At 40.2% G+C, this 21,977-nt stretch overlaps 1 long non-coding RNA gene and 1 pseudogene across 1 annotated transcript in view; both read left to right on the top strand.

Moving 5' to 3' along the window:
* The window catches only part of LOC144578790 (uncharacterized), a 35,466-nt gene that overhangs the window by 4,340 nt on the left and 9,149 nt on the right, over window positions 1-21,977 (top strand). The window lies entirely within an intron of this gene.
* Window positions 10,034-13,773, top strand: LOC100413247 (eukaryotic translation initiation factor 4E transporter pseudogene; annotated as a pseudogene).

The following is a 21,977-nucleotide window of genomic DNA, read 5'->3' as shown; positions in this document are numbered from 1 at the left end:
CTATAGATATATAGGAGGGAAGCAACAGAAAAGCTCATTACTTAAAGATTGATTTTTATCTAATGATGCAAGTGAACAGTAGCAGGATTCCAAGGGGAGGCAGGATAAGTAGAGAAGCTGATAGTTTTGTTGATTCTTATGTCTACTTTTTTGATATATAACCAGCTGTGTTTTTGTTTATTTTTCAGTACTTATATACATTCTCTCAAAGCTACTGACAAACAGCACAACTGTATTGCAGGCAAAACTACACAATCTCTATGAGTCTTTATATTGGCTTTGTTGACAGCTAGTGGATAACATTTCAACTACTGGCCATCTCCAAAGAGCAGGTGCCAAGTATTCAGTGTCATGTACTATGTAGCTTCTGGGGGTGGTAAGAGCTCAGCACACCTATAAGCCGTTCCAGGAAGCTCCTTCAGAATCATTCAGTGAGCTCCCTGGAAAAGTTAACCTTTACTGTTTATCTACATGGATGCCATACAATTTGCTTTTTACATCAGGGAAAAAAAGGAGAGTCAAAAAGCATAACTGGCAAAGTACCAGTCCAGACTCATGAAATGTAGGCAATCTCTAATATGCTGAAGTTGTAATAGCAATAAAATATGACATCCTGGCAATCTGTGGTAGGTGATGCAAATCCACACATGGGCAAGTCTCTAGGGAAAAGGTTGGGCATAGTGGCTTGGGCTTGTAATTCCAGCTACTCAGGAGACTGAGGCAGGGGGATTGCTTGAGGCCAGGAGTTAAAGACTAGACGAGGCCATATAGTGAAACCCTATATCTACATAAAAAGCTTTTTAAAAAAATATAGGCTGCTGTGAGCTATGACCACACCAGTGTTTTCTAGCCTGGACAACAGAGGGAGAACCTGTCTCTAAAAAAAAAAAGAAAGAAAGAAAGAAAGAAGGAAGGAAGGAAGGAAGGAAGGAAGGAAGGAAGGAAAATTAGAGAACAGGAAACAGCTGTGGTAGCTGTGGTTTCCTGTTTGATTCAGTTTTACCTCTTTATAAAATGCTTAGCTACATTTTCCTACGTCCTCATATATCAGTGCACCTACCTCAATCATTTCATTAAAATGCATTCCTGTCTAACTAAACATCCCCCTTTATTTACTGTTCGAACTCTTTCCTTTATTGCATCCAGCACACACAGAGATCTAGCATTGATATCCACCTGCCAAGTAATTTAAATGTGCGATTTGTAAATGGGTGCTTTATGCATTCAAAGGGCTAATTGGCAATAAGAACTGCTGGAAATCATAAAAGAAAAGACACATTGATTGTGCTGTAATATTACTGAAATTGAAGATAGGAATTTTAAATCTTTATGAAAGCAAAAGAACCATCCTTTTTATGATAACTTAAAGCCCTCAGGCATTCTACTTTTCACAAAGATGTAGATACTGAAGTCTGAAGATAATTGCAGTCAGGCCCTTTCTCAATGTTTATTTATCAAAGCTTATATAAATTGTACAAATTGTCCTACAATTTTGGTTTATCTTTTACTATTTTCTAAATGGTACTGCATAGAAATAATATACTAATGCTCTAAGGAAACTTATTTAATTACCAAGTATTTTATTTTAATTTTCTAATAATTATAGCAGAATTCATGTGGTTATACTATGGTGAATAAAACAATGAATATTGGCGGAAAATTTTTTATGATAAATTATACAGAATAATCTGTAAATGGCATACTTTAGGAAATAGTTATGCATATGAGAAACAGGATATAGTTTTAAGTGCTAACATAAATGTTTTTTAACCATTTACTCTCTTTTGCCCAATAACCCTGAAACGGATCCAATTTTCCCATAGAACGAATGTTTATTATTTCTTTTGAATAAACATAGAAATTGACCCTCCCAGTCTTGAATCTTTAGAAAGTTACGTTTGTCTTATCTCAGTTCCTTTCTTGGGAAACCAACAATCAGACTTCCAAGATAGTAAGTGTCATGGAACTAAAACTTACCAGATCACTGCATCTGGACAGTAAGACGTCAGAGCCTTCACCCACCATAATTGCCTAAGTACCTGCTCCCTGTTGACCAGTTCCTCTTCCTTACACCTCCCTAATTCCTGTTTTCCTCCATGTAGTTACATTTCTTCTCTGCTATGTAAGTCCCTAATTTTAGTCTGTCAGGGAGATGGATTTGAGATTGATTTCCCATCTCCTTGGCTATAGCACCCAATTAAAGATGTCTTCTCTGGCAATACTCACTGTCTCAGTCATTGGCTTCCTGTGTGTCAAGGAGCAGGACCTAGATAGAACCTCTTGTGTTTTGGTAACAACCCTGCCCAATTCAAGCACCTGTGCAGAAAGGGACATGGTCCCTGAATTTTAATTCTTAGCTGAATCAGTTTAAAATATAACATTTACAACTTTTCAATTAAAATTAAATCTGTGTCCCAGGTGTCATACAGAAAGGTTTAAGGTCAGTATATTTTTCAGAACACCCCCATGGTCATGGGTTTGAAAGCCACAGCTGTGCCCCTAACCTAGATACCTTGCTTGCCACCTACAGAGGAGAGGCTCAAAGGGTGAGGTGAGGTGTTTTGAAAGACCCTCTCTTCAACCCACTGACCTAAAGAGAGCTCCATAATTTTAAGGATTAATAAAGTGGTCAAGAAAAACTAAAAAATCTATTTACAAACTGTGTATATTGTTAGAGAATAGAAAGATCAGGTAGCACAATATAGAGGACAAAGAAGTATTAAAATAAAATACAGGCGTCCCTTAGTATTTATGAGAGACTGGGTCTAGGACCCCTGCAGATACTAAACTCTATGAATGCTCAAATCCCTCTCTAAAATACTGTAGTATTTGCATATAGCCTATGCACATCTTGTATACTTTAAATCATTTCTATAATAATACAATGTAAATGCTATCTAAATTGTTATTCTGTATTGATTAGGGAATAATGACAAGGAAAAAATCTATACATGTTCAGCACAGATGCAATTTTTGTGGGGGGTAATTTCCATCTATGGTTGATTGAATCAACAGATGCAAAACCACCAACAGAAAGGGCCAACTATGCCAGTATATGGTGTATCTACCACTGTAGCTACAAGTGTCTCTTACTTAGGAAACACACACTGACTGTTTTAAATATCCAATGTCCATGTCCCATAGACCAGTCCATGCCCTTGGCAAAGGTGGAGGGCGTTGGAAGACAGAGAATGCTGGTTCTGTTCCTGGCCACTCGTGTCCTCTTCTACTGTGAGGATGGACAGACATCAATAACGGTGTTACTACTTTTGGAATTTTCATCTATATCACTGAAGTGCATTGGGCTTTACTCCACTGGAAGTCTATATTTTGCTTTTTTAATTTTTAGTATAACTTAGATTTTTTTGCAACAGTCAGTGCAACCCTTTTTAAGATTGCGTCAGAATTGAATTCCAAAGGCAGTAGCTTCTACATTCCCTTTCAATTTATGGAGGGTAACGAACAAGCCCATGTTCCAATTCTGCCCACATTGAGACCCTCACAACAGAATGAATCCATCAGACCCAGACACCCTAAGGGGCACAATAAAGCATTCTTATCAGTTGCAGCAAAAATCAAGGCTGGGATATGCGAAAATTGGGAAGGGCTTGGATGTGCCACAAACACTGTGTTTTAGTATTAAGTGAGTTTAGAGACTTAAAGAACTTTACTATTTTCTGAAGATACTGCTATTTTGCAATTCTCAAGAAAACCTTCTAAAAGTTGGATAAATAGCGTATCTCAGTTGGAGTTCCCTGTGAAATTTGTTTTTATTGTCAACCTTGACATTGTTCTCTCTCGTCATGTCACAGTCCACCTCCTTATTCCCTAATGAGTTTTTGAATAACGTTATCACTTTTTTTCTAGACATAATTATCTTCTTTTTTTTCCTCCTGGAGATACAGAAGAAACGATAAGCCAGAGTTGGATATTACAAGTCCTCCTGGGTTTTTTTTTTCTAAATAACTTTAGCCTGTAGTGGAGGGGACATCCATGTTTTAGTTTAGCAGGTGGGACATTAAAAAGACACTGCAGGCCACCTTCAAACAGGTACTGCCACTTCTAACCTGGACAGACTCAGCTGTGCACCTGCTCCAGGAGCTGGTGTCACAGCACTTTTTGAGGACTCCACACCAAACATATCTTTTTCACTCCTTCCTTGGCTTCTGCTTCTTATCCCAGGAAAATTGCACTGTAGTTCATAAAGCACTGATATTTCCTAGGTCCTCAGCCTTAGTGTTTAATACGACACGAAGCCTTGTTAGTAACTTCCTTCTTTCAGGGCCACGTTATAACTTCGGTGGCACTGAGACACTGTTGGCTTTTTCAGCACCTTTCTTTATGGAAAAAAAATTAAAAATCATGGCTATGTTGGTAGAAAATAAAATATTTTCAGGCTAAATTGTTATATATTTATTTTCTTCTTATTTTTATATAAATTAAAATAAACATTTTCATGAGCCCTTAAAAGTATTGTGGTTTCCAGGCCCTGAAATGGGAAGTTGGCCCTGACTCCAAAATGTCCACTCCATTCTCAATGTTGTGTGTCTCCTTCTTGTTCAACGATCTTGCTTTTTAATAAATGATGCTCTTTGGTTTATTCTGAAGGTTACCAGTACCTTATTTAAGGATTCTCTCTCTCTCTCTTTCTGGCTCTCTCACACACACACAGACCGACAGACACAAACCCAGAGCGCACATTGTGAGCATGCACAATGTCGACAGCTTTAATGTGGCCAGCCCAGTGCCCATTTTGCCACAAGGCAATATATTCCCCTTGCTACATTCTCCTTCTCCTCTTTCTGCACCGCAGTTAATCTTCCCATGGAAGGGATGAATGCTAACATGCTCCTGCTGATCAGCATGCCCACAAGAAGGCCAGGACATGCTGTGAGGTTGGGGGAATCAGACATTGGACGTCTGATAAAAAGGTCTCTTTCTTTTTCTTGAAGATTTGTGCTTTTGTTAGGAGCCCAGAATTTAAACAGCCATTGAGTTTAAAGAGTATCAGCCACTTTTACCTTTAAAAATTTATATATATTAATACATATGTTTAGCATCACAGAATGATTGGATGCTATTTTAAATCTTCAAAAAAAAAGTGTTGTTTGAGTATGTCAGTTTCAGGTACTTGTTGTTCTTAGTGCTTTTATTAACTCCTCTTATACTCAAAACCCATCCATTTCTTTGAGGAGGTTCAGGGCATCATTAAAATAAACAAAAGTCCACTTTAAAAAGTAAGCTGTCGTACTTCTTCAAAGAACCCGTGAGTAAAAGCCTAAACCTAGTTTAGAGCACAGATTTTTGCTATTTTTATGCTTACAATTCATCAGTAGCATCAGAGTGACTTTTTGGACCTACATTCATGAAACAAGAACTTTCATTTCATAATTGCAGTTTACTCATAGGGACTATGGCTGGATGTGGGGATTTTCATTATTAGGACAATACAAACCTATGTTACTTTTTGCTAACAGCTACACTGGAATAAAATTGACATGCAATAAAGTGCACATATTTAAAAATATAATTTGATGAGCTTTGACGTATGTATATACCTGCAAGAACATCATCACAATCAGGATAATGAAGATAATCAACAATTCTCCCAAATTTCCTAAAGCTTCTTTGTAATCCTGTTCTTTTTATGACTCTCACAGTCACTACTCTGCTATTACCATACACTCTTTTGCATTTACTAGAATTTTTTAGAAATGTAATCATACATGATTTCCTTCTCTCCTCATAGTTTTTTTTTTTTGAGACGGAGTTCCGCTCTTGTTACCCAGGCTGGAGTGCAATGGCGTGATCTCGGCTCACCGCAACCTCTGCCTCCTGGGTTCAGGCAATTCTCCTGTCTCAGCCTCCTGAGTAGCTGGGATTACAGGCACGCGCCACCATGCCCAGCTAATTTTTTGTGTTTTTAGTACAGACGGGGTTTCACCATGTTGACCAGGATGGTCTTGATCTGTTGACCTTGTGATCCATCCGCCTCGGCCTCCCAAAGTGCTGGGATTACAGGCTTGAGCCACCGTGCCCGGCCCTCTCCTCATGGTTGTTTTGAGATTTATTCATGCTGTGGAAGTATCATTCTTCCATTCCTGTTTTTAATATGATTTTATTCCATTGTTTGTTTATCCATTCACCTTTTGGCTATTACAAATTATGCTGCTGTGAAAATTAGTGTATAAATATTTGTATGGAGATATGCTTTATTTCATCTTGGGTAAACACTTAGGAGTAGACTGGAGCATGTTGTGGGTATGCCTTTATCTTTTTAAAGAAAATGCTAGATTGTTATCCAACATGATTGTACCATTTTACATTCCCACCAGCAGTGTATGAAAATCCATTTCCTCTACATCCTCATCAATACATGGTGTGGGTAAACTTTTATATTCTAGCCATCATTACAGATGTGTAGCAGTTTCTTATTCAGGTTTTAATTTGCATGTTTCTAATGAAAATGACGTTGAGCATCTTTTCATGTGCCAATTTGCCATCCACGTATCTTCCCTGATGAAGCACCTGTCCGATTCACCAGCTCACTTTGGTGAGCTGATTTGGATTGTTGGTTTTTATCATGTTTACAGACTTCTTTACATATTCTGGATACAAGTTCTTTAACACATATATCCTTTGAAATATTTGGCCTAGTCTGTGGCTTGTGTTTTTGTTCCCTTAAAAGTGTCTTTTGAAGAGCAGTAGCTTTTACTTTTAATGAAGTCCAGTTTACCAGTTAGTTCTTTTTTGTGGATCATACTTTTGGTCAGCTATAAAATCTTTGCCTAAGCCAGTATCAAAACGTTTTCTCCTGTGTTGCTGCCTGAAAATTTTATAATTTTAAGTTTTACATATAGGGATATAATCCATTCTGTGCTAGTTTTCATATATTGTGCAAATGGTACAGATCAACATTCATTTTTTTTGCACATAGATACCTATTTTTTAAGCACCATTTATTGAAAAGACTGTCCTTTCTCTACCAAAGTGCTTTAGAAACTTTGCTTAAACTCATTTAGTGTTTGTGTGTGTGTGTGTGTGTGTGTGGGCAAGTCTATTTCTAGACTCTGTATTCTGTTCCATTGATTTATTTGTGCATTTTTATGCCAAAACTACACTGTCATGGTTCTTATTCTTTTATAGTAAGTTTTAAAATTAGATAACTGTAGTCCTCCATCTTTATTCTTCATTTTCAAAATTATTTACTTTTTCTATGCTTTTTCCATTTTCATATGGATTTTAGAATCAGGTGATTAATCTCTACAGAAAGCCTACTGGGATATTAATAGGGGCTGTGTTGAATATATAGTTACAGTTAGAGAGAACTGATGTATTAGCCATACTGAATCTTCTAACCCACGAATACGTACATCCCTTCATTTATTTAGGTCATCTTTAATTGCTCATCAGTATGGTATAGTTCTTTGGTGTTACAAGTCTTTACCTTATTTCGTCACATTTGTCTGTAGGTATTTTATTTTTTAGATGCTATCATTAATGGTATTCCCTCCTTTAAAAAATTTTAGCATTCAATTGTTTGTCATCAGTTTACAGAAATAAAATCAGTTTTTGCATGTTTATCTGCAACTTTGCTAAAGTTATTCATTAGTTCTAGAGGCCTGATTTTTTAATTTAATCATATTTTTATCAGTATTTAGAGAATCATACCATCTCCAAAAACAGCTTTTATTTTCATTGCCTTTTTTTTTTTTTTTAACTTTCCTTAACCTATTACACTGGATAAGATTGGACTTTTAGTTTCTTTTTAAAAAGTATTTATTTATTTATAATTTATTTATTTTTGTTTTTAAAATTTTACATATTTGTTGGGTACAAGTGCAGGTTTCTTACATGCATATATTACATAGTGGTGAACTTGGCTATTAGCATGCCCATGACACGAAGAGTGAACATTGTACCTGGTGAGTAATTCAGCTCTCAAGCCCTTCCCACCATCCCACCCTTTTTATTCTCCAATGTCTGTTACACCTCTCCATACATTCAAGTGTATTCACTGTTTAGCTCCCGCTTATGAGAAAGAACATGCAATACTTGACTTTCCGTTTCTGAGTTATTTCACTTAGGATAATTGCCTCCAGCTCCATCCATGTTGCTACAGAAGACATGATTTCATTCTTTCTTACGGCTGAGTAGTATTCTATGGTGTGTGTGTGTGTGTAATCACATTCTTTCTTTTTTATTATTTGTATACATTTATGGGTATAAATTTTATTACATGCATAGATTGCATAGCAGCAAAGTCAGGACTTTTACGGTATCCATCCCCTGAATACAACGCATTGTACCCACTGCATAAGTTCTCATGGCACATCCCCTTTCTATCCCCAACCCTTCCAGGTTACTGTTGTCTATCATAATGTGTTTTGTGACTTAAGTCTTATTTAAATACCTTCAAATACTTGGCAGATTTGACAGGGTCTTTCTGTTACTTATTTCAAATTTAATTCTATTGTGGCTGAGAATACCCTTTATATGACTTAAATCTTTTTGAACTTATCAAGATTAGTTTTATGATTCAGAATATCCTATCATGGTCAATTTTTAGTGTGCAGTTGAAATTTTTTGAGTTTTGGGGAGTCTTTTCTAAATGTCAGTTCGGTCAAGTTGGTTGACAGTGCTATTTAAGTTTTCGAGATCCTCACTGATTTTCTGTCTACTTGTTTTATATAAAATGGTTGTTTGTATTCTAGTTCTTTTAACTTATAAATTATTAAGAGAGGAGTATCAAAAATCTGGCATTTGTGAGTTTGTCTGGCATTTTTGTCTTTGCAGTTGTATCAGTTTTCCCTCAGATATTTTGAGGCTCTATTAGTGAGTGCAAAAATGTTTAGGATTGTTATGGCTCCTTAATTATTTGACACTTTAAAAAATATGTACATTAGTCCTGGCAATAGGCTTTGTTCTGAAATGTACTTTGGTACTAATATAACCACTCTAGACTTGTTTTGATTCCTGTTAGCATGATGTATCTTTCCCCATCCATTTTCTTTTAACCTATTTGTGCTTTATATTTCAAGGGCATTTCTTGTTGGAAGCAAAACTTTTGTTGTCTTTTACTCAACCTATTTGTGCCATTTGTTTTCGTTATATTCTGGTCAAAATAAAGTTAACAAGGACCAGATTTACCTTCTTGCCTGAGACAACCAAAATATGAATAAAATATATGAAACATATGCAAGGAGATGGAAACCAGGTAACAAAGATATTTATTTCTGAACGAAGGAAAGCAAATGAGATTAGTTCTACAATTGCCTTAGTTATCACCACCACACAGGAGAGGAATCCCAGGCATAGACCATCCAACTCCCTGTCTTGAGGAGAAGGATCTGAGGTTCTAAGAAAGCCAGGGCATATGGAACCCACAGAATAGAGCACTGGACAAGAGAGCTGACAAAGGAGGACTGTGTACATTTGCCAAGGATTCTCCAATATTGAGTTCAGTATTGCTCAGTGGATGCATGGGAGGAAGGCTAAGGAAAACCTACCCAAAAGGATTAGAGGTCATGGTGGCTGGCGCCGGTATAAGGCCCAGAAAGGCATCTGTTCTCACCAAAATCAGAGTGGAAAACCGCTATCCAAAAGACACTGGATGGAGTACACAAAGGATTTTGCCTGGGTAGATGGGAATAATTAGTCCTAAATTGATCATTGTTTCTGTCCTGCCTACAGAATTTTTAAAGCAAGAGGCAAACAAATTAAACTATTTCCAAGTAACTTATCATATGATATTTCATTTGCTCAAACAAGTGGTATAGAGAATCAGGCAGAGAAAAAAATGACATACTACCTATAGCACAACAAAGATACAGATAACAAAGGTACAGATAATCCACAGGGAACAGTGAATTTCTTGTAGAAATCAAGAAATGTGCCAAACAGAAAAGCAACATCTTTAAAGCATTGAAAGAAAAAAAATTGATCACAATTTAGAATTCTATGTCTAGCAAAATACGTTCAAAACAAAGGCAAAATAAAGATATGCAAGAGATAGAACTCATCATCAACAGATATGTACTGTAAGAAATATTGGGGGGGCACGAGCGCGAAGGCTGCGGGGAGTGACACTGGGACCTGCGTGGGCGTTGGGGTGGGGAGCAGCGGCCTACGCAAAGGGCCGTCGAGCGGCGGAGGCACCGAGGGCAGAGCATTGTAGACCAAGGAGCCATGGATAGGAGAAGTGTGGGTGAAACAGAAAATGGAGATGCTCTCCTTGACCTGGAGAAGCTGCCTGCCTCCAAATGCCCCCATCGCAATACAAAAGAAGAACTCTTGTATATAAAAGAATTCCCCCATTCCAAACAGCAGCCTTCATGCCTTTCTGAAAAATATGACAGTGATGGTGTCTGGGACCCTGAGAAGTGGCATGCCTCTCTCTACCCGGCTTCAGGGCGGAGCTCACCAGTGGAAAGTCTGAAGAAAGAGTTGGATACAGACCGGCCTTCCCTGGAGAGCAGGATAGTAGATCCACGAGAGCGTGTGAAAGAAGATGTCTTAGATGTTGTTCTCAGCCCTCAGAGGCGGAGCTTTGGAGGGGGCTGCCACGTGACAGCTGCTGTTATTTCTCGGCGTTCAGGAAGTCCATTAGAAAAAGACAGTGATGCGCTTCGTCTGTGGACGCAGGATTGGCAGTGGGAGGATAATCTCTGCCCAGACCTTTGAGAATTATCACCGTCTTAGCATAAGGACCCGCCGGGCTTAAGAGACAGAGTCCGAGAGAGGGACTTAAGGACAAGCATTTCAGGAGAGAGTTTGGGGATAGTAAGCTTGTCTTTAGTGAACGCAGAAGAAATGATTCTTACACAGAAGAAGAACCAGAGTGGTTCTCAGCTGGACCCACAGATCAGTCTGAAACCATCGCACTGACTGGCTTTGATGATAAGATACTAGAAGAAGATCACAAGGGAGAAAAAGAACAAGGCGAAGGACAGCCTCTGTGAAGGAAGGTACAGTAGAGTGCGATGGAGGAGTGGCCAAAGAGGATGCGGTAGAGGTCATCCTTGCACAGAAGCCTGTGGCTGATCAAGAAGTGCCAAGGGATGCTGACTTGCCTGAGCAGTCCCCGGGAGAATTTGACTTTAACGAGTTCTTTAACCTTGTTAAGGTGCCAGGCTTGGCTTCGATGATAGAAGATGTTTTGGGAGAAGGGTCAGTCTCTGCCAGTTGATTCAGTAGGTGATTCTCTAACCGGAGCAGATCAGGAAACCGATCCAGCCGTCTTGGGTCAACACCACACGAAGAGCTAGAGAGACCTGCAGGTCTGGAGCAAGCCATCATCTCTCCTGGACAGAACTCAGGGAATTACTTTGCTCCTATACCGTTGGAAGACCATACTGAAAATAAAGTGGATATTTTAGAAATGCTACACAAAGCCAAAGTGGATTTGAAACTGCTTCTTTCCAGCCTTTCTGCAAATAAAGAAAAACTTAAAGAAAGCTCACATTCAGAGGTTGTGCTTTCAGTGGAAGAGGTAGAAGCAGGGCTGAAGGGCTTGAAGGTGGACCAGCAAGTGAAGAATTCAACTCCCTTCATGGCAGAACACCGAGAAGAGACCTTGAATGCTGTAACCAACAATCAACAACTCAAGAAAGATGGAGACATGACTGCATTCAACAAGCTAGTGAGCACAATGAAGGCAAGTGGGACTTTGCCTTCTTAGCCCAAAGTCAGCCGAAACCTTGAAAGCCATTTGATGTCCCCTGCTGAGATTCCAGGCCAGCCTGTCCGTAGGAACATCCTGCAGGAACTTCTGGGTCAACCAGTTCAGAGACCTGCTTCTTCCAATCTTCTGAGTGGCCTTATGAGGAGCTTGGAGCCTACAACATCTTTACTGGGCCAAAGAACACCCTCTCCTCCCTTGTCACAGGTGTTTCAAACTTGAGCAGACTCAGCAGGCTACCTTTGCCCAAGAATACCATCACCAATTGGTTTCACACCAGGACCACAGCAGCTACTCGGAGATTCATTCCAAGGCATGCGCAAACCCATGAGCCCATCACGGCCCAGCAGATGAGCCAGCTGGAGTTGGAACAGGCAGCTTTAGAGGGGCTGGCCTTGCCACATGACCTGGCTGTACAGGCCTCAAACTTCTACCAACCTGGTTTTGGCAAACCACAGGTGGACAGAACCAGAGATGGATTCAGAAACAGGCAACAGCGAGTGACCAAGTCGCCAGCACCAGTGCATCGAGGGAATTCCTCTTCCCCCGCCCCTGCTGCCTCCATCACAAGCATGCTTTCTCCTTCCTTTACCCCTATCTCAGTGATTCGTAAGATGTACGAGAGCAAAGAGAAGAGCAAGGAGGAGCCAACATCTGGAAAAGCAGCTCTTGGTGACGGTAAAGAGGATACTCAGAAGTCTAGTGAAGAGAATCTCCTGTCATCCAGCTCTGAACCCAGTGCTGATCGAGGCTCTTCTCCCACTACAAATCCAAAACTATCAGCGTTACAGAGGTCTTCATGTTCCAACGTAGTGTCCCAGACCAACCGTTACACCAAAGAACAAGATTATCGACCTAAAACAGCTGGGAGAAAAACACCCACCTTGGCATCCCCAGTTCCTGCAACACCTTTTCTCCGCCCTGCCTACCAAGTTCCCCTTGTCACCCATGTCCCTATGGTTTGGCCTGCTCACCAGCTTCACCCAGGGTTGGTACAGAGAATGCTGGCACAGGGAGTATATCCACAGCATCTTCCGAATTTGCTCCAAGCTGGCATGCTTCCTCCTGGGATGGACTCGACTCATTTCCAGGGAATATCTGGCCCCATCTTGGGTCAGCCCTTTTATCCTTTACCTGCTGCTAGTCATCCTTTCTTAAACTCGTCCTGGAACACCTCTGCATCTGGCAATGATCCAACAGCAACTACAGCACTCAGTTTTGCATCCTCCAGGTTCTGGTTCCCAGGCAGCAGCTGTCAGTGTTCAAACAGCCCCTCAGAACGTGCCCAGCCGGTCAGGCCTGCCCCACATGCACTCCCAGCTGGAGCATCGCCCCAGCCAGAGGAGCAGCTCCCCCGTGGGACTCGCCAAATGGTTTGGCTCAGATGTGCTACAGCAACCCCTGCCCTCCATGCCCACCAAAGTTAACAGTGTAGATGAATTGGAATACTGACAGTGAGCAGGGCAGGCAGACTCAACTAAGCCTAGACCTGTGGTGGCACCCTGGGCAGGACTCTGCTTCCTCATCTCAGGTTGGTTTATGGGCTTTTACTTTGGAGCACTCTGTGTGAAGCTGCTTGGGGGAACCCATGCACCTGGTGTGATCTGCATTATGATGGAAGCATCTTAACCAGCCCAGCGGAGTGTACATTGTCCGAATACAGGATTCACAATGTTGTCAATCCTGGAAATGGTCTTTCTTTTTTGTAAGATATGTGAATGAAGTGTTGGTGTCCTCACCAAGACGTGACACCTAAGGGTTCTGAGGAAATAAATGTATAGACCCTTATGTACAGACCTGTGTATAAACAACTTTTATGTATACATATAGCTTTTTTGAACTTATACAGCTGTACATAGAAGTAGCTGATATTAGTTAAGCCTGTGTCAACAGTTTGGATTTTTTTCACTTGTACATTTGGGATTTTCTTTTGGTTGATTAAAATTGCATATGCTAAATGTGTGTATGAAGTAAAAAAAAAAGAAATATTAAAAGAAAGATTTTAGGCAGAAAGAGATGATGCTGGATACCAGAACGGATGCTGAACATCAGAATGGATAACTACATGGATGGTAAATAAAAAAGAAGTTTATTCTTATGAGTACAATTAATTTTCTGTTTCTTTACATTTTATTTTAAGAGGTTATGGATTCATTTTCCTGAATAAATATTACAAATGGATCCTGCATGTTCTTTAGCCAGTTCCTTCTTATAGTAACATCTTGCAAACTTATAGTACTATAGCAAGCCAGAATCTTGCCTTCAAATAGACAAGATGCAGAAATGTTTATGTCTATAAGGATCTCTCATGTTACTAGTGTATGTCACAACCACTTCCTGCCTGTCCCTTTCTACCCACCCTTTAACCCTTGGCAACTGCTAAACTGTTTTTCATTTTAATTTTTTTCTCATTTAAAGAATGTTACATAAATAGAATTATGCTGTATACAACCTTCAGAAACTGACTGTTACTCAGCAGCATAGTTTGCTGGAGATTCATCTGTATTGCTGCATATATCAATAGTTATTTTTGGTGAGTAATAGTTCATGGCGTGGATATACGACAAGTACATCCATAGATTTAACCATTTACCTACTGAAGGCCATCTGGATTATATTCAGTTTTTACCTATGACATATAAGAATATAATACATATGTGTGTCCAGGTTTTTGTGTGAACAAAAGCCTATTTCTTTAGGATACGTACCTAGAAGTGCAATTGTTTGGTCATGCAGTAAATCCATGTCAACTTTTCTTTTTTTTGAGATGGAGTTTCACTCTTGTTGCCCAGGCTGGAGTGCAACGGCATAATCTTGGCTCACTGCAACCTCCATCTCCCGAGTTCAAGTGATTCTCCAGCTTCAGCCTCCCTAGTATCTGGGATTACAGGCATGTGCCACCACACCTGGCTAATTTTTGTATTTTTAGTAGAGACGAGGTTTCTCCATGTTGGTCAGGGGGTCTTGAACCTCCAACCTCAAGTGATCCTGTCAGCCTCAGCCTCCCAAAGTGCTGGGATCACAGGCATGAGCCATGGCGTCCAGCTGTCTATGTCTACTTTTTAAAAGACACTCTCTTAGTCTGTTTTGTGTTGCTATAAAGGAAAACCTGATGTTGGGTAATTTATTAAAAAAAAAATAGGGTCATTTGGTTCACAGTTGTAATGGCTAGAAAGTTTAAGTTTGGCCATTTATATCTGGTGAGGGTCTCGGGCTGCTTTCATTTATGGCAGAAGGCAAAGGGGAGCTGGCCTGTGCATAGATCACATAGTAAGAGAGGAAGCGAGAGAGGGCACGGAGGTATCAGGCTCTTTTTTTTTCTCTCTCTCCCTCTCTTTTATTTTACTTTGAGTTCTGGGATACATGTGCAGAGTGTCCTGGTTTGTTACATAGGTATACGTGTGCCATGATCTTTTGCTGTACCTATCAACCCATCACGTAGGTTTTAAGCCCTGCATGCATTAGATATTTGTCCAGTGCTTTCCCTCCCCTTGCCCCCCACCCCCTCATAGGCCTCGATCTGTGTTGTTCCCCTCCCTGTGTCCGTGTGTTCTCATTGTTCAACTCCCACTTATGAATGAGAACATGCAGTGTTTGGTGTTAGTTTGCTGAGAATGATGGCTTCCATCTTCATCCATGTCCCTGTAAAGGACATGAACTCCTTCTCTTTAAAACTGCATAGTATCCCTTGGTTTATACGTGCCACATTTCTTTATCCAGTCTATCACTGATGGGCATTTGGGTTGACCTTTTTTCATCAGCATTGTTTAGTTTTCAGCACATACGTCTGTTGTTAGACTTATACTTACGTATTTTTCAAACGATATTAAATTATATTGTATTGTTAGTTTTTGTGCCTATTTGTTAGTAGATTTGTCTCGTGATATCCATGGGGAATTGGTACCAGGATCCCAGATGGATAACAAAATTTGTGGCTACTTGAGTCCCTTATATAAAATGATACAGTACTTGCATATAATCAGTGCATATTCTCCATATACTTCAGACTCTCTCTAGATTACTTATAATACCAATACAATTTAAATGCTATATAAACAGTTCTTATGCTGTATTTTCATTTACACTGCTTTTTATTTTATTATTTTTAATTTATTTTTTCAAATCTTTTTGGATCCACGACTGGTTGATTCTGTGACTGCAGAACCTGCAGATATGGAGGGCTGACTGTGTGCTGAGACCTTAATGAACCTGCTTATTATTTCATGGAGTTAATTTTGTGGATTACTTGGGATTTTCATGTCATGGCAAATAGGGGCAGTTTTATTCTTTCCTGTTAGATCTGTGTGCCTTTTTTCTGTTTGGTTTGGCTAGAGCACAATGACTGTTATCTCAGCTTTCTCCCCTTTTAGGGTACCCTTTTCACAGTCCTTTGGCTACAGAGAGCGGGCTTTTATTGGGCATTTTTTGTCTGTGCTTGTTAATGTTTCCAGGTCACTAGATTTTTCATTACCTAATGTAAGATATCTGAGGCAAAAATAACACCAGGGGAATTCACCAGCGTTTCTTTGGATCTCTGTGTCACTAGATGCTCTGCTTTCTTGCCCCTTTTCAGAGTCTTGCTGAGTTTGTTTTATATATAATGTCAGGATTTTTATTTGTTCTTAATGGGAGGAATAAAGAAAAGTACATGTACTTTTCTAAGCAACATCATTAGTTTTTAAAAATATTATGTAAATCTTACTCCTTAGTTTATATGTCAAAGGTCCATTAAATTAGGACAAAAACAAAAAAGAACAATCACAGTGGAAACAAAGCATCATTGTTTAGGAAGTGACATCTTATATATTGCCAACTATAGGTTAGGACTCAGAGGGTAAAGCAGTGGGGTTGGTCTACCTAAAATCTGTATGCTTGGATGGCAGAAAAGAAAGGTAGAAGAGCTGTGAGCTCAGCTCTATCATAGACCTCAGGTGGCTGGAGGAGCTGATATGTTGAATTCCACATGGTGTTTATTTCCAGCAGAGATTTTCTTTTCATCAAGCTTCCAAGTTCCCTGCCTGAGAATTTCAGAGAGCCTGTGAGGAAGGCTGGAAGGAACTCTGCTAGTTTCAGCTGCATAAAATATAAGGCAGAAGCCACGAAGTTTGTGGCCTTTTCTTGCAAAGGGTAGCTCAGCGAGTGGCAACGTAGTTCTATAACAACAAACGACTGTGAGGGAAAAAAATGTTGTTTGCCCTTTGATATTACCCTTTCTTCTCCTTCCTGCCTGGACTTTGGAAGCAAAGCCTGGAGTTGCTACAGGCATTTTGTGACCATAATCGCAAAAACCACGTGACAAGGATTAATGATAGAAAGACCCTGGGCCCTGACTGGTTTGTATTTGAAAGGTGCACTATACATTCTAGAAAAGCTGATATTCATTTCACTAAATCACTGACACAATATCCCACACTGTCAATTCAGCTTCCAGTTACCTCAGTGTAGATTTTTAATCATGTTATTGCTTTTCTTATTTTCCTACATGGTTTGCTGTCTCACCCTCTCCCACTTAATGTTAGCTTATTTCAGCTATGATTTTTGGGTGCTCAAATTTTTTTAGACATTGTTTACTTAAATATATTAATTGCACTTTCTAAAATTGTCTTTTGATTCCTACAGTTAATGCTTTTTAATTTGTTAATCTGCACCACCTCAACAGGTGCCTCACCAGCTTCTTTTCTTTTTCTTTTTTTTTTTTTTGAGAGAAGGAAAGAAAAAAAAAATAAGTAAAGGAGAGGAAGAAAGAGGAAGAGAAAGAGGGAGAGTAAATGGAAATATTGCTTTATTTTGAAAAAAATTGGGTATTAATAATGGCCAATCAATGTTTCATTTAAACTAATGGGTAGGTGTGATGTGGTATTGACAAGAATGTATATTTTGTGTATTTGAAGTGGAGAGCTCTATAAATATTTATTAAGTTTACTTGTTCTGGATCTGAGTTCGAGTCCTTGATATCCTTATTAATTTTCTGTCTCATTGAGTCTAAGTCTCGTATCTGGGTGTTAGGATCGTTAGCTCTTGTTGTTGCATTGATCCTTTTACCACTATATCTTTGTTTCTTTAAAATCTATTTTATCCGATACAAGAATTGCAACTCCTGCTTTTTATTTATTTATTATTTATTTTTGCTCTCCATTTGGTTGGTAAATCTTTCTCCATCCCTTTGTTTTGAGTCTTTGTGTATCCTTGCATGTGAAACAGGTCTGGATGTAACATGCCGTTGGGTTTTGGCTGTGTCTTTTGATTGCGAATTTAGTCAATTTAAATTTAGGGTTACTGCCATTTGATGTTGACTGGCTGTTTTATCCATGTGTTGGTGTAAATTCTTCTTTATGTTGGTGCTCTTTACTTTTTGGTGTATTTTTAGAAAGGCTAATACTGGTTGTTTCTTTCTGTGTGTAATGCTTCTTTCAGAAGCTCTTGTAAAGCAGGCCTGGTGGTAATAAAATCTCTGAGTTCTTGCTTGTTCATAAAAGATTTTATTTTTCCTTCAGTTGTGAAGCTTAGTTTGGCTGGATATGAAATTCTGGGCTGAAGGTTCTGTTCTTTGAGGATGTTGAATATTGGCCCCCACTCTCTTCTGGCTTGTAGAGTTTCTGCCGAGAGATCTGCTGTAAGTCTGATAGGCTTGCCTTTGTGGGTTATCCGACCTTTCTCTCTGGCTGCCCTTAGTATCCTCTCCTTCGTTTCAACCCTGGTGAATCTAACGATTATGTGCCTTGGGGTTGGTCTTCTTGAGGAATATCTTTGTGGTGTTCTCTGTATTACCTGGGGTTGAATGTTGACCTGCTTTGCTAGTTTAGGAAAATTTTCCTGAATAATATCCTGAAGGGTATTTTCCAGCTTGGATTCATTCTCTCCGTTGCATTCAGGTACACCTATCAAACGTAAATTTGGTCTTTTCACATAGTCCCACATTTCTTGGAGACTTTGCTCATTCCTTTTTATCCTTTTTTCTCTAATCTTTTCTTCACGTTTTATTTCATTAAGTTGGACTTTGACCTCTGATATCCCTTCTTCTGCTTGAACAATTCGAGTGTTTAAACCTGTGCATACTTCTCGGAGTTCCTGTATTGTATTCTTCAGTTCCATTAATTCACTCATACTCCTCTCTAAGTTGTCTATTCTCAATAGGATTTCATCAAGCCTTTTGTCAAAGTTCCTAGTTTCTTTACATTGGGCTACAACATGTTCTTTTAACTCACCGAAGTTTGTTATTATCCATTCCTTGAAGAGTGATTCTGTCATCAGGAGGCGCTCGTTCTCCATCAAGCCTTGTTCCATTGTTGATGTGGAACTGTGATCATCTTTAGAGGGAGAGGCGTTCTGACTTTGAGTATTCTCAGCTTTTTTACGCTGGTTTCTTCCCGTCATTGTAAATTTATCCTCCTCTCGTCTTTGAAGTTACCAACTTTCAGATTAGGTCTCTTGAGTGGACGTCCAGGTTGTTAGTTCCCAGGGCCAGAGCAGCGGCGTTAAAACTGATGGTGCTTTTCCGCCCAGGATTCTCCTGTCGGGCTTCCTTCTTGTTTCCGTAGTAGGCGACTCTGCCTTCCCGGGGCTCCAAACCTCGGTCAGAAGGGGAACCCGTCCCGTTTACTCTGCTCCGAGAGCTGCCGCGCCGAGGTGCCGGCGGAACCACTGCGCCGACCACGAGAGTCGCGCTGGCGACCCCTGTGTTTCCACCACTGGGGGAATCTTCTGCTCCGTGAGCGACCAGACTTTGTCTGAAAGTGTGGCGTCCTCTAGTTCTCCGCGCCTTCCCTGAGAGCTGCAATCCCGGGATGTTAGCGATCGGCCATCTTGGATCGTTCCCACCAGCTTCTTTTCATTTCAAAAGAGATGCTGTCCTGTAAGACACTCTTTTTGTCACCTAGCACTGTCAGCCCTGTTTCTACTTTGCTCTGTTGCATGCCTTGCACTAGACTTACATCTTAGTCCCCCTCCTGATGTCTAGTTGGTGTTCATCTACAACTGCTCTTCTGGAAAAATTAGGAATGCTGTGCTCCCGTGGGCTGCTTCCTGATGCACTGAGGAAATACGTAGCATGATATATTGCCATTGTTTTTATATATCAACTGAGCCTCTTCCCTGGTATCCCTATTTTTAGGGCTCTGTGGTGGAGACTGCAGTTCCTAGGGCACAATTTGCAACAACGCATTTCTTTACCTACAGTCTGCCTGTCTTCTGTCTGATGCAGTTTCCATATGACTATTGAGAGCATTTGGTTGACAGCAATGGGGACAGCAGATGAGTGTTGCTGGGGAGACAGTGGGAAGCAGTCTGGCTTCTGAAGGCAGCAGGGAGCATGGGAGGTGTGGAGTTTGCATTTCTGTGTCACACTTTTAACTTCCTGGAAGTGCCTCACTTTGGGCTGGTGAGGTGCTGTATTTTAATTTCCACATCAACTGTATCCTGCTGCCAAAATTTTTCAATCCAGTGCCATTGCCTCAGCCAGCTGCAAATCAAGGCCACTTCTGGGGGACCCCTGTGTACAATTGTCCTGCGAGATTTATTGCTACGTGAAGAAATCTTAGCTAATGGAAATGCCTGTCAGATTCTGGCAAATTATTGCCTGATGGGCTTATTTTTCAATGTTGTAAATTTTTACTTCCACTGCGCATTCATAAATACTTTAGAAGGCTAGGTGCAGTGGCTTACACCTGCAATCCCAGCACTTTAGGAGGCCAAGGCAGGTGGATCACTTGAGGTCAGGAGTTCAAGACTTGCCTGGCCAACATGGTGAAAACCCATCTCTACTAAAAATACAAAAATTAGCAGGGCGTGGTGGTGCACACCTGTAATTACAACTACTTGGGAGGCAGAGCCAAAAGAATCCTTTGAAACCAGGAGGTGGAGGTTGCAGTGAGCCAAGAACGTACCACTGTACTCCAGCCTGGGCAACAGAGCAAGACTCCATCAAAAAAAAAAGGAAAGAGAGAGAGAGAGAGAGAGGGAGGGAGGGAGGGAGGGAGGGAGGGAGGGAAAGAAAGAAAAAGGATTGTTCTCTTACAATCTTTTCATTTCTTGTGAAACCACTTCTAACACATTTTTACCACAACCCTTTTTATAGCTCTGTTTCTTGACCAAAACGATATTCTTCTGCACTGAGTGGCTAGTTGATATCCAAACCCACTTTCTCTGCATCCTCAGTGTATAGATAACCTACATTCCCTCATTTCTCTTGCACTTAGGGGTGACCGTGTGACTAAATTCTAGCCAGTGCAAGGTGAGCAGGAGTGATGTGTCTATGTTCAGCTCTTCCTCCTTGGGCTGGTTGGGAAATGTAACACAATGCTGAAGTCATGAAAAAGGTGGCAAAGCAGACATCAGTTCCTGAATGATCATATGCATGAGAGGTGACTCGGCAACCTGAAAACCACTTGCAACTGATATGTGAAAGAGAAATACACTTGTTTGTACTTTAACCTACTCATACTCTGGGGCCTATTTGTTGTTGCAACATAACCTGCTCTCAATACACATACTCTGAACAAAGTTAAACCGATTTTTTTTAACTTTTAGGTGCAGGGTTAAATGTGCAGGTTTGTCACATAAGTAAACTCATGTCACGGGGGTATATTTTACAGATTATTTTGTCATACAAGTACTAAGCCTAGAACCCAATAGTTATTTTTTTTTCTGATCCTTTTCCACCTCCCACCCTCAAGTGGGCACCTGTGTGTGTTGCTACCCTCTTTGTGTCCATGAGTTCTCATTATTTAACTCCCACTTAAATGTGAAAATGTGCGGTATTTGGTTTTTTGTTCCTATGTTAGTTTGCTAAGGATAATGGCTTCCAACTTCATCCATGTTCCTGCAAAAGACGTGATCTTGTTCCTTCATATGGATACATGGTATTCCATGGTGAATATGTACCACATTTTCTTTTTCTTTTTTTTTTTTTTTTTTTGAGACAGAGTCTTGCTCTGTCACTAGGTTGGAGTACAGTAGCACAACCTCGGCTCACTGCACCCTCCACCTTTCGGGTTCCAGAGATTCTCCTGCCTCATCCTCCTGAGTAGCTGGAATTATAGGCATGCACCATCATGCCCAGCTAAGTTTTGTATTTTTAGTAGAGATCAGGTTTTACCATGTTGGCCAAGATGGTCTCTATCTCCTGACCTCGTGATCTGACCTCCTTGGCCTCCCAAAGTGCTGGGATTACAGGCATGAGCCACCACCCCTGGCCTGGACCACATTTTATTTATCCAATCTGTCATTAATGGGCATTTAGATTGGTTCCATGTCTTTGCTATTTTGAATAGTTCATGCAATGAATATGAACATACATGTG

The sequence above is a fragment of the Callithrix jacchus genome, chromosome 1, assembly GCF_049354715.1.
Source record: "Callithrix jacchus isolate 240 chromosome 1, calJac240_pri, whole genome shotgun sequence".
Taxonomy (NCBI): domain Eukaryota; kingdom Metazoa; phylum Chordata; class Mammalia; order Primates; family Cebidae; genus Callithrix; species Callithrix jacchus.
Note: the sequence above shows the minus strand (reverse complement) of the source record. Positions and strands in the feature narration are given on the sequence as shown.